Genomic DNA, 12,499 nt, shown 5'->3' with positions numbered 1-12,499 from the left:
TGATAAAATAGGAACTGTTAAGATTTAACCTCTGAGAGAATACAGTCCCTTCATACCTTTACTGATTAATTTGGAATAGGTGCACCTAACTCGGTAGGTAAGGTGCTTTCTTCATTTGACACAATTTCCTTCTTTTTCCAAATCATCTGTAATTTGCCTTTTATTTCTTCAGTATCTCCTCTAGGTTAATCTCTGCAATCTCTAGCCAAGTGTCCAATTTTGTGACAATGAAAACATGCCATACCAGGATTTCTCCATGATCTTCAGTTGTTCATTCCAAACCTTATAAAGTAGTTGGCACTTATATGTCCATATCTTCCACAACATTCACACCATATCCTTGTATTGTAATCCCATGGTACTGCAGAAAACTATTGGTAAGGATCTATGTGAGTTTGATAACCTCTAGCATTTGCTTGGTGTGCAGACCACATATAGTTCTTTTGCTTAAACCAACACTTCTCGGTACTATGTCCATATCTATTGCAGTTTTTACAAAACCTTTTGAATTTTTCCTTCTGATAATTGTTAACAGACTTTGTCCTACATTGATTAGATGTGTGACCATACTTATAGTAGTTGTAACAATAACCATTAGACCTAATGACATTCGGTTGCTTACCTTTTCTGATTTGGCACAAGTTAGCAGTATGACCTTGATTTCCATAGTAGTTGCAAATAGGTTTCTTTCCTTTGATGTTCTTCTTGTTTCCACCTTGCTTTGATGATTCTCCTCTCTCAGTAGTGTGAATTCCCTTCTCGGTAGAGTCTTTTCCTTTATAACTGAGTCCTACATCTTTGTTGGGTCTTCTTGTATTCAGTTGCTCATCCAACACCTTCGATGCTTCATAACTCTTCTTCAGTGTTTCTTTGGATTTCTTCTCTGTTTCAAGTTCATCGATCAACCTTGATACTTCAAGTTTCAATGCTTGATTCTCATTATCCTTCAGATTTGCTTCATGATGTGCATAACCCAATTGATCTAATAGATTACTTTGTATTCCAATCATCCTAGTGATTTCATCATTCTTTTCAGATACTAATGCTTCAAGCTATTGTTTTTCTCTTTCTAGATCTCTTACGTTATCCTTAGTTGTCCTCAATGCATCAAGATTTTCAGTCATCTGTGTGCTGAAATGTTCATGTCCTCTTTTCATTGCTTTTAGCTGATCAGTAAGTGGTTTGTTCTTTTATTTCAGTTCTCCAATCATCTCTTCAGTCTCTTCAGATATACTGTTCTCAGATGATGTCTCAATCTGTTCCACTAACTCTTGAGAGTCCTGCAAATCATCATAAAATCTTCTTCTAACTTTCAATGATTTTTGCATTTGTCTTTGCATGTCTGCAACCACTTGATTAGCATGATCCAACTCTTCTTGCAGATACACAATTCTTCGAGATTTTTTATAGCCTTCCATTGATAAGATCTTTTTCCTTAGGCTGTTAGACCCTTTTCCAAGATTCAAATTATTGTTAGGCCCAATATGGAAAGCTAATGTACAGAGAGGGGAGGGGTGAATCAGTACTTCAAATCCTTTTATCAACAATATCTTTACTATTATGCATAAACCAAAAACTATTGTAACATAACATAAAGCTAAAACAAATAGATAACAATCATACATGATTCACTCCATAACACATATATTTTGGTTACGCAGAAACTCTTGGTTAGAGAGAAAAACTGCAATGGGGATGGCACCCACAACTTCACTACTACAATAATAAAGAGTGCTCGGTTAGAGCTACATGTTTAGCTATTTCTGATAGCTTACCCTGTTAGGAGTATCAAGATCTTTAGATCTACCTTGCTAAAGGATTTTACAACACTTATTCTAAATATTGCACCTGGTTAAAGGCTTTACAATTTATAGACTTTGTTAGAGTCTTTTACCCTGTTAAAGGTTTCTCTTACAACTTCAAAATATTACAATAAAATCTTTACAAATATCTGCAACTTTACATCTGAAATATTATAGTAGATTCTATGTCCTCAAAATGAGATTACCTTGCTTATTGCATACCTCGGTAACCCATAAAGTAACTCGGTAAACCCTTCTGTTTACTTTGTTCCTTGACTGTTCTCTAAAATCCTTCTCGGTGACCTTTGTGTCTCTGTAACAGTCATAAACCTCAGTGCTTTCTTATGTATCACACATGTCTTGCTTCATACACCTCTATATCTCTTCTTGTCACTTCTTATTTGATCTCAATCCATGTTTTATAAATAGATCTCTTATTTCAGTGATCTGGTTCATTGCTTCGATCTTACAAACATGATTTATCGAATGAATAACCATACAAAATATTTCATTGGATAGATGACCTCAAAATCATACACAATCCTTAAGTGCAATTTCCAATGTGATAACGATTCTTTGTTCCTCGATCTTGTAACACGTTTCCACAAGTGTGTCTAGGTTCAATGAATCTGGTAACATGTTTCACTTGGTGTATATCAACTCGGTGTATCATTATTACTGCTGGGTAGACATACAGTGTTATTCGGTAGTCAGCTCGGTGTATACTGGGCTCTATGAATACTTTCTTCTATAACCAATTGCTCTGTGCATACCAACTGAATGTTTCGGTAGTAGTAACCAACTAGAGTATATAGAATGACTTTGGACATAAAACTAATAGCAACTTAATAAGTAGTAACACAACCAACCTGAGTCGAAGAATCCATCACCATCGAATCCAAGGGTCTCTTGTTTTTAGCCTTATAAGAAGATCTGGCCTTCCTCATAGGGCACTTATTAGAGAGATGACCAACCGATGAACAAAGGTAACAAAAGAGAATTGCATTCTCATATTGTAGTTGTTGAGTCCAAGCACCAAGATGAGACTTAAGGTCAATGGAAACTGGTAGTGTCATACCAGGGGCTATGCCCACACAAAAGCACACATAAACTAGACTGGATCTTTGTTTGGTCATATCATCAAGAGAGATAAACTAACCAAATGAGTTAGCCACAACACTAATAATCTCCTTATCCCAAAACTCAAAAGGTGGTCCTAGGAGACAGACCCAAGTCGAAATAGCACTAACCATGTGAGATTCTAGCTTGAACCCAGGATGCCACTTATGTAGAAGAATTTTTTGTTTCCAAAAGAAATAAGGGCATAAAGAGAGGATAAGGACATTATCCTCCTTGAGCGAAAATAAGAAACATAATGCACCTTTTGGTAAAGTCAAAACTGCCACTTCTTTTGATAGCCCCTTGCGAGACCCATTTTCAAACTGAGGTAATCTCAAGGTGCCTGCCCATGAAATTACCCACTAGTGCATTCTCAATCTTATCCAAGATGTGATTAAGGGAGAATTATTTGATATTAACACAAGTGCCATTCTTGGATCTCTGAATCAACACACCATCCATGGGCAAAGACTGTCCACAACCATAAAGATCCTTCCAACACCCACGAACAAGAGAAGTGTAAACTATGGTAGGAAGCATCGACTTACCAAGAGATGCCTCCTCACAAAAATTTGAGAAGGACAAAGTGGAGAAAGGAATGATCCACCCACCTTCTGAGAATCATCCATCCCCAAAATCTCAGGAAAAAAGAAGAAAAAGTCTGCACAATAACAATCTAAAAATTGCACTTACACTACATACACCTAAAAATGGTCTCAAGATAATTAATTGAATAAGAAATTATTTAATTAATCTCTCCTTCCCAATTTAATTGAATTCACTAAGCAATTTGATTAAATCTCTCATTCATCTAATTATTAATAAATCTAAGGATTTATTAAATAGGTTCATTTCATTTCACCCCTTTAATTAATTAATTCAAATTAATTAATTTCCTCCATGCAAAATCATTTCTTCTAAATCCCCTAATTAATTAAAACAAATCAAATCATGAGTTTTTGAGATTAATTAGCCATTTTCCTAATATTTGAATTTTTTCAAATTCTCCTAACTTATACCACTCCTAAACCTAACTATTCCTAAACCTAACCCATTCTACCTACCACCATGTCCCCTTTCATCCAACATCTTCTAGAACCTTTGTGACACTTGTCACTAAATGTTCCCTTTAATCCAACTCCCTTTGCCAACCTCCTCCAATTTAACCATTGATATCTTCAGATCAATCTCAACCGTTGATTGATGCCAACTCACCCCTAGCCTTGGAAAATCCTATAAATAGACCTCATTTTGAGCAATATGGATCCCATCTCATTCGTAGCTCATTTGCATTGTTACTATAGGCATCTAGCTTATAGTTTATCAGTTTTAGCAATGTTATCATGCTCATTTCAACTTAACTCTTAGCTTAATCATTCTAGGATAATCATGAATTCATATAGCTTAATCATGCTATCATGCTAGATCATGCATCTTAATCATTCAAATCCTCCATCTAAGTGTACTCAAGTCACTGGAATTTGCATACTAAGATCTAAGAGCAAAATCCACACTCCCATTTACTAGGAGGCAATAAGTCGATTAGCTATGGTTTTACGTTTCATTGATTTAATCTACTAACCATGCTTGCAATGAGTTATTGAGTGTTTTGTGTTGCAGGAACAGGTAAAACAGGTACACCACACAAATACACAACATTTTGGCACCCACCATGGGGCCGAAATCATCATTTTCAGCCTCCCAAGCTTCCTCAAACTTCATCTCTGTCAGATTAGAATCAAAATGTTGTACGATTTGACTTTCTGGCTTGTACGAACCTCCTTTTAATCTCATACGATACGTCATCCTGACTCATACTAGGTATAATCCTAACTCGTACGAGATTTTAAACTGCAAATTCTTGTCTCATACTATGTTGATTCTCTATCGTACGAGTTTATTTTCACTATCGTACGATAGCTAAATGCTTTTCGTACAAGTTTCTGCTTTGAAAATTGTTTACTCGTACTAGGTTGATTTTGTCTCGAATGAGTTTTTTTTTCTCTTTGTGTGAAGTTTAATCATCTGTCATGCTAATTGCAAATTTGTTTCGTACGAGTCTCTGGTTCTATGATTTTTTGAAAAAACTGCAAATTAGAAATTTCAAATTTGTCTATCTGTCGGTAATATGCGTTTTTTAAGGCTTTTTAAAAATTGCATTTAGAACTCTTGGAGACCTTTCCAACGAGGTAAACGGCTTATAAATTCGAGTCCCGAGCAAAAAGTTATGCCTATCTGAAGTTAGGATAAAATTTCATATAATTTTTTAAAAAATTCATAATTCGGATCACTAATGCTAACTTTGATCTGTTTATGAGATTTTGGCAGGCTAACTCTTTCTTGCAGATACGCTTGTCAAAGATATGCTTGTCAAAGACAAAATTCAAAACAATAACTACTAATGAGTTTTTGCAGGTTGCCTAAGGATTCAGCTAAAAAACTTGGTGTATTCTTTGAGATTTTTAGGCACACTTCAATTTGGGCTTAAAGAAATGAACTATCATGTCTTATGTGTCTTTGATGATAGGCGAGTATGCTCTCACCTTTCTTAGGTGACCAGAAAGCTAGACTCATCTTTTTTGCTTTCATTAGTGCATCTCTTTGGCAGGCCTGCCCTCATGAGGAGTTATTAACTCTTAGCCCTTAAGGCCGGTGAGAAGGGAATGACCTAAGTGGGAACGGCTGATGCCAATTAATCCAACCCACTATAAAATAAATGTGTTTTTGATTAAAAACAAAGCAACGACAGTGCTCGGGAATAGGTCTCCTTCGTACCTTCGGGTATATCAAACCTTGGTTTTCAAGGCTGGGAGACCTCTTAATTGAGTTTATACCCCGACGCGCCGAACGGATCCCTTACTAGTGCCGGTTAAAATAGAAGCTACCTGATTCACCTCTGAAAGGGTGATAATCTTTGTGCAAGAGAGATAGTAACTCTCCCAAGACACTTGCCATATTGTGCCCCCATTAGCATTTGGAGTCAGATAATATGGTGTTGAGAATCCATTGCGTGAGACTCAATGGCCGTATTTTGATTAGCTATTGGGTGTGTACCTAAGTCAGCAAGCAAAGGTTTTCATTCTTAGCCAACTTCCTTAGGGTTTAGCTTGATTGAGATTCATGTATCACATCATGTGTTTACTGTGTATTCATCCCTAAATTGAAAAATCAGACACTTAAAACTAGAAAACCAAAGTAAAACATCAAAATTCAGTGATCAAAACTCAAACAAACAAACACTTTTTATCACTATTCAAATACCTGTCGTATGAGTCAAAAGTCTTTGTCATATTTATCGATCCTCTGTCGTATGAGTCAAGATATTATTTCTTACTACTTGATCTTTTGTCGTACAATTCAAGGTTCTATGTCATACGAAATACTGCTTTACACATGAAGTCACTAGTCTGTCGTTCTGTTTTGTATCTCTTGTCATCCTAAGCTGAATCTTATGTCCTACAAAACTCTGCATTTGTCAATCTAGAACTGTGTCTTACATGCCTGTTTCAGATTTATCATTTCTGCATAATCAATTTGTAGTAAACATAAACACCTGTTATCCGTCAATCTGTGCTTAGATTGTCTGCTTAGTTTGCTTGGTCAAGTACAATCCGTCGAAATCAGACTTTAGAAAATATACACCTCAAGATTTTCGAGTGCTTACCCCTCAAAAGTTCAAAATCTAAACATCTCAAAGTGCATTATCACCCTCTTTGGTAAATTGATCACTCAAACATAGTTTCTCATTAGGATCAATCATCCTTTATCACGACACTGAAACGTTTGGTCAGGATAACCTTGTCCCACATCGTAGGATATATCTTTCCTACTGGACTTGGCTCTTATCAAATCACCATCATTGCACTCCTAAACCGAAAATAAAAAAACTTGCAAACCTTTAAACACTTGAATCATTTTATCATGTCATATCACTCTATGGCCTTGAAATTTACTATTGATCACTTACCCAAAACAACTTTTAGACAATCGAACCCCTGAAATGGAAACAAGAACATTTGAAATAGCTAAAAATCATATCAACATGACATACCAAAGAAAAACACAACAAGAAAACATAACAAGCTAACATATCAGCGCAATCAAACAAGTTCAAAATCAAACTATGTTAAAACTTCACAAGAATTCAAATACATCTCAAAAGAAAGGTGGCTCTTTTATGCACCTCTTAAAGAGATCCCTAAAGGATTTGGCTAAAGAAGATCAAAATCGTGCACCCATGTCTAACAATGATCCATCCATCCATAAGCAAATTGATGCTCCAAAGGCATCTATTCCTACACCTCCTGAAAGCTTGCAAGAACCTTCCATAGCATCCTTCCCAACTAATACATCCAAAGCTAAAGTTTCCCAAGGGATATCCATAATTGCCATCAAGCCTATTTCAAATGATCCTATTCAAATCTCATCTCCTTCATATGCAAGCATTAATTCATTGCAGAATCCCCATAACAATTCCATGCAAATTGAAGTCCTCATTCATAGAATGCTTGTTAAACATGTCCTAATAGATGGGGGAGCTAGCTTGAACATTTTCTCTATGAATCTTGTTCGTGCTCTAGGCTATTCAGAAGATGCAGTTGATCCCCAGAAAAAGATAAAAATCAAAGCACATAATGAAGAAGAACATTCATCTAAAGGAATGGTGATATTACCCATCACAGTGGGACCTTTGCACAAGGACATAGCCTGCCAAGTTTTAGACTTGGACCTACCATATAATATACTCTTGGGGAGATCATCGATTCAAGACATGCAGGCCATTACATCAATAGGTCATCAATGTGTAAAATTCCCCTACAATGGACAGGAAATCACAATATTAGTAGACTCAAATCCATTGCAGTGTTGTAGTAATCTAAAATCATCTCAAGACATCATAATTTCACATAACAAAGAGGTAGCACCTTCAAGCACACAATCCAAGGAAAAATCATTTGAATCAATTTTATCAAACATGGAAGAACAAATGCAGCTGGAAGATCAAGGAAACGAAGAATATTTGCTATCATGGAAAAACAAACAAGAGCAACTTCAAATTGAGAGGGATGAAGAAGCAGATATAGTAGTTGATGTAGTTCACATGTATTTAGAACAAATGTTAGGAACTAGCCTACTTGAATCAGAATCACATTCAACTAACATGGACTTAAACAAGGATGATCAGGATTTTCTTATACGAGGTCATTCTTACAAGAGTACCATTCTAGACATGGAAATACATACTGAAAGCTCTGACATCTCTATCATGACCCCTAATATCTTTGAAACTATTCAACTTGGAGATCCTTTATCCTTAAGCTATCCTGAACCTATAGACTGGGAAAATGAAGGACATACTGCCAATGATACCTTACCTAATGACCATTCCATATCCTTATATCTTGATGAAATCAAACCCGCAACAATTTTCATCAGGGATTCCGCTAATGTATCTTCAAGTCAAGTGTGTGTTAAATCTCCTAGTCACAAAATTGAAAATCAAGAAAAAAATATCAGGTCTAATGCTGAAAACCATTTACTAGCAACATTACACCGAGAAAAAGTAAAAATAAAGGACGAATCTAACAGTGAAAACCTCCTTGAGGCACCCGAAGATGGGAGATTTGACACCTTACCTAAAGTTTATCAAGAAAAGTTATTAATCATAATAGCACCAGCAAAGGCAACTATCATTGGCACAACTAATCTACATCCAACAACTTCTCTATTAGAACCAGCAAGGCAGAAATATTTTGAACCATTCAAAAGATGGCAAGTCAATTTTACCTGGTCATATACAAATGTTCCATGGTTTGATCCATATCTTACAACACATCACCCGAATATCAGTCGAGGAGGAAACATCAATAATGGAACACAACATGGATCAAGAGCAAGCATAAATAAAGGAACAAAGGCAACTATCATTGGCACAACTAATCTACATCCAACAACTTCTCAAGAAAAGTTATTAATCATAATAGCACCAGCAAAGGCAACTATCATTCGCACAACTAATCTACATCCAACAACTTCTCTATCAGAACCAGCAAGGCAGAAATATTTTGAACCATTCAAAAGATGGCAAGTTAATTTTACCTGGTCATATACAAATGTTCCATGGTTCGATCCATATCTTACAATACATCACCCGAATATCAGTCGAGGAGGAAACATCAATAATGGAACACAACATGGATCAAGAGCAAGCATAAATAAAGGAACACAACATAAATCAGAAGCAGGAATTCTATTCATCAAAATGGTTGTAGAATGGAATATTAAACAACTTCAAGTCTTTGGAGACTCTCAGCATGTCATTAATCAAATCAATGATGACTATCAAACAAAAGATGACAAACTCATGCCTTACAAAAATATGGTGGAAGATTTCAAGAATTACTTTGTAGAAATAACTTTTGAATAGATCCCCAGAAATGACAACATAGCAGCAGACGCCATGGCTACACTTGCCTCTCTATTGCAGACACAGGAAAATCAACAGCGTTATGAATTCTTGGTTGAAGAGTTGTTTCATCCCGCCTATAATTGTCCTGATTCCCAAACCATTTGTCAACTTATTGGACACAATTCCTCCCACTATGCCCAAACTTACACATACCTAAAAGACAATATCGTACCTCCTAACTTATCAAAAAACCAAAAGAGAAATTTTATTCGCCAATCCTCACATTTTACTCTCATTGCGGATACCCTGTATAAACGAGGTCTAGATGGTACTCTCTTAAGATGTCTTGAACAAGAGGAATCTGAGAAGGCGTTACATGAAGTCCATAATGGCATTTGTGGCACTCATTCAAGTGGTCTTACCCTTTTGAAAAAACTCATATGCTTGGGCTACTATTGGCCGACTATGGAACGAGATTCTTTTAAGATAGCAAGAACATACAAACAATGTCAAATACATGGGAACTTGATTCATGCACCAGCACAAGAACTACATACTTTAGCAACATCTTGGCCTTTTGTCAATGGGGACTTGATCTAGTAGGAAAGATAAATCCTTCTTCATCTAATGGACACAAATTCATCCTGGTAGCTATTGAATATTTCACAAAATGGATTGAAGTTGTACCTCTCATCAACATCACAGGAAAACAAATTGCTGCATTTATCTTGAATTATATCATCTATCGCTATGGAATACCAATGACTATTATCATTGATAATGGGCGACCATTCAAGAATCAAGATGTACAAGAGTTATGTGAGAAGTTCAAAATCCAGCACAGATTCTCCACACCATATTATCCAAAGGGAAATGGGCAGGTAGAAGCATCTAACAAAACTATCCTCAAAATTCTTAAAAAGACAATGAATGATGCTGGGAAAGATTGGCATATCCAACTAAACCCTGCTCTATGGGTTTACTACACCAGTATCCACACACCGACAAGTGCCACACCTTTCTCTCTTGTATATGGATCAGAAGCCATATTCCCAATCGAAGTAGAGATACCCTCTTTATGTGTATCACTAAAAGGACTCATCCCGGATGAAGAACAAAGAGTATCTAGATTGCAAGAGTTATAACTAATCCATGAACATAGACACAATGCCTTTGATCATCAAAAGGTATATCAGCAAAGAATGTGCTGAAGCTATAATCATAAGGTTAAACCATGAATCTTTCAAGTTGGAGAACTAGTGCTAAAAGAAAATCCACCCAACTAGGCAGATCGAGAAAAGAAAGGAAAATTTGAACCAAATTGGTTATATCCGTTTGTGGTCACAACAGCATTTGGGTCAAGAGCATATCAGCTATCAACATAGGATGGGGATCAGCTCGACAAACCAATGAATAGCATGCATCTGAAGAAGTTTTAAGTCTAAAAAACCAAAAAATTCAAAAACACTGAAAAATTAGAAAAATTAAAAATAATGAAAAATCAAAAAAATCAAAAACAATGAAAAATCAGAAAAAATAAAAACAGTGAAAAATCAGAAAAAATAAAAAACAGTGAAAAATCAAAAAAATCCTAAAAAGTGAAAAAGAAGAAAATCCAAAAAAAATCACATATCAAAAAAATTGCAATAAAAGAAGATGGTGAAAACCTGGCAAATAGGCGTTGTCTGTCCGCTAGCTCTTCCATCTATTAGCTCATGCATTTATCCGCTTGCATTCATTTTTCCATCAGCGCTGATCATCATGAAGCCTTTAAACATACGCAGACATCCCAAGTGGCTTCTTACTATGGTTTGGATCATTGGATGTATCATAATGACTTTGTTTCTATGCTTGGGGCAAAATCTTAAATGAACCAGATCACTAACATAAGAGATCTATTTATACAGCATGGATTGAGATTAGATAAGAAGTGACAAGAAGAGATATAAAGGTGTATGAAGCAAGACATGTGTGATAAATAAGAAAGCACTGAGTGTTATGATTGTTACAGAGACACAAAGGTCACCGAGAAGGATTTCAGAGAATAGTCAAGGAACAGAGTAAACAGAAGGGTTTACCGAGTTACTTTATGGGTTACCGAGGTATGCTAGAAGCAAGGTAATCTCATTTTGAGCAAATAGAATCTGCTATAACATTTCAGATGCAAAGTTGTAGATATTTGTAAAGATTTTATTGTAATATTTTGAAGTTGTAAGAGAAACCTTTAACAGGGTAAAAGACTCTAACAAAGTCTATAAATTGTAAAGCCTTTAACTAGGTGCAGTATTTAGAATAAGTGTTGTAAAATCCTTTAGCAAGGTGCACCTAAAGATCTTGATACTCCTAACAGGGTAAGCTATCAGAAATGGTCAAAATGGTCAAGAGTTTACTATCTGTCCGCTAGCTCTTCCATCTATTAGCTCATGCATTTATCCACTTGCATTCATTTTTCCATTAGCGTTGATCATCATGAAGCCTTTATACATACGCAGACATCCCAAATGGCTTCTTACCATGGTTTGGATCATTGGATATATCATAATGACTTTGTTTCTAGGCTTGGGGCAAAATCTTACACCTAGCTAGGGGCAAACTCTTGACCATTTTGAGCTTAATCAAACAAGTTATCTAGAACTCTTGGAGACCTTTCCAACGAGGTAAACGGCTTGTAATTTCGAGTCCCGAGCAGAAAGTTATGCCTATCTCAAGTTAGGATAAAATTTCATATAATTTTTTGAAAATTTCATAATTCGGATCACTAATGCTAACTTTGATCTGTTTATGAGATTTTGGTAGGCTAAATCTTTCTTGCAGATACGCTTGTCAAAGATACGCTTGTCAAAGACAAAATTCAAAACAATGACTACTAATGAGTTTTTGCAGGTTGCCTAAGGATTCAGCTAAAAAACTTGGTGTATTCATTAAGATTTTTAGGCACACATCAATTTGTGCTTAAAGAAATGAACTATCATGTCTTATGTGTCTTTGATGATAGCCGAGTATGCTCTCACCTTTCTTAGGCAATCAGAAAGCTAGACTCATCTTTTTTGCTTTCATTAGTGCATCTCTTTAGCAGGCCTGCCCTCCCGAGGAGTTATTAACTCTTAGCCGTTAAGGCCGATGAGAGGGGAATGACCTAAGTGGGAACGGCTAACGCCAAGTAATCCAA

This window comes from Cryptomeria japonica, chromosome 5 (assembly GCF_030272615.1).
Source record: "Cryptomeria japonica chromosome 5, Sugi_1.0, whole genome shotgun sequence".
Lineage (NCBI taxonomy): Eukaryota > Viridiplantae > Streptophyta > Pinopsida > Cupressales > Cupressaceae > Cryptomeria > Cryptomeria japonica.
Note: the sequence above shows the minus strand (reverse complement) of the source record.